Raw genomic sequence first — 2,239 nt, 5'->3', positions numbered from 1 at the left:
CGCCGCCGCCGCCAAATACTGTAATAAGGAAAATAATATTTTAGTTTTAATATATTTGATGTATAGAACATTAAATAGGTAACTAAAGATAAATATAACCGATTTTAAATTCCTATTTAGATTTTAATGGCCTTCGCATTACACGGAATTCTGAACACTGTCTGCCTCTGTGTATATATGTGCGTATGTATGTATATGTCTTTACACCCACCCACCCGTATATATATGCTCACGCACGTATAGTGTGTATGTATACGTACACATACATTTACAAATATAGGTTTGCTTTTAACTATGTGTGAACGAATGGGTACACATTATACGCGCGCGTATGTGAGCATTTGTGTACAGCTGTGTTAGCTCAGGTGCGATCTATTTCCGGTTTGATTATAGGAATAATTTTTGATCGAATGTTTTATAGTCATAATTAATACAGAGAGCATTAAAATCAAAGCAGGAATTAATATTCAATCAGGCAAAATAATAAATAATAATAATATTAGTAAATGACTTACATCATCTCCATTTCTGCACCAAATAAGGAAGTAAACTGTGAAGACATGTTTCAGCCTTATTCTAATCTCATTATTATCATATAGCCTTCACCGTACTTAAGAATGTAGTGACAAAAGAATTTGTAACGATACAGGATACGTATAGTCAGTATTTAAAGCCTTTGTGAAAACTTAGGCATGTTTTCGCCCAAAGTTGGCCCAGGCAGCATATAAAATAATAGCACCAACTGATAGAATCATTTCTTTGTCAGGTTTTGTGGTATCACAGCCCATTCATGTTGGGAGTTGTTGACTGGGATATACTTAGGCAGATGTGGTTTATTTGGTAACCTTTGAACAAACTTGATGAGATCATTTTCTTCGATTTGTTTTGGGATTATATTAGATAAAGCAGGGATTGTTGAAGAAAAGTAATAGTGCTGCATTAGAATTGTGTTGTGAGCCTAAATAGTTGGCGAAATGCCATGGCGTCGCAGCCTTAAGCGAATTGTGAACTTGATGTTAAAATCGTTTAGACAACACTGGTGGTTAGTTGGTACTCCGTAGCTTACAACGTCGAGGGTTCCAGTTGATCCGACCAACGGAACAGCCTGCTCGTGAAATTAACGTGCAAGTGGCTAAGCACTCCACAGACATGTGTACCCTTAACGTAGTTCTCGGGGATATTCAGCGTGACACAGTGTGACAAGGCTGACCCTTTGAATTACAGGCAAAATAGAAACAGGAAGTAAGAGTGAGAGAAAGTTGTGGTGAAAGAGTACAGCAGGGTTCGCCACCATCCCCTACCGGAGCCTCGTGGAGCTTTAGGTGTTTTCGTTCAATAAACACTTACACCCCCCGGTCTGGGAATCGAAAGCGCGATCCTATGACCGCGAGTCCGCTGCCCTAACCACTGGGCCATTGCGCCTCCACAAACTGGTTGTATATTCTCCACATTGTGCAAATGATGTAATGCTCACTGCAACACTGGGGAAAATAGAATATCAGTGATTCAAGGCGGCCCCAATAATCGAGACCATATAAACTGGCTAATGTAAGAACAAAGCGAACTTCTTAAGGATAGCGTTTAAATAACCGAAAATGCCTCCTGAATGAAAATGAATATGTAAACCAGTGCTGTACATATCTAACGCAAGAAGTATTAAAGCGCTAACCAGAAATATATATACGGCGAGGTTTTCCTTATTCTTTTTACTTCTATATCAACATTACTGCTATGTTCTTTTGTTCTTCAGATAACACTGTGTAATTTAAGTGAGATTTGACTGTTTTCATATAATAATAATAATAATGACAATAATCCTTGGATGGAATTTATTAACATTTAATGCATCACTACGCGCGTTTCCACAAATAACTTGTCTCTTAAGATCACAATCCTTATTCCTAGGATGATTACAATGCAGTCTGTAGTATCCGTGGGCATGAAGTTGATCATCTTCATGGACCCGTTTCTTCAGGCGATATCACATTAATGGATTGTACAACAGGGGTATGTTTATCCATTTTTACCATTAGACTGTGTCCGACATAATAGAATAGAACCTTTATTTGTATATATGTTTCCCATAAAGAAATTTAATATATATATATATATATATATATATATATATATATGTGTGTGTGTGTGTGTGTGTGTGTGTGTGTAAAATAACGTCGACCACTAACGTGGACAATTAATGCGCTAGAAATAGATCACATCTTGTGTCTATTAAGACCTAAAA

This window comes from Octopus bimaculoides, chromosome 11, assembly GCF_001194135.2.
Source record: "Octopus bimaculoides isolate UCB-OBI-ISO-001 chromosome 11, ASM119413v2, whole genome shotgun sequence".
In the NCBI taxonomy this organism is placed as follows: domain Eukaryota; kingdom Metazoa; phylum Mollusca; class Cephalopoda; order Octopoda; family Octopodidae; genus Octopus; species Octopus bimaculoides.
The sequence above is the reverse complement of the archived record's forward strand: the minus strand, read 5'-3'. Positions refer to the sequence as shown.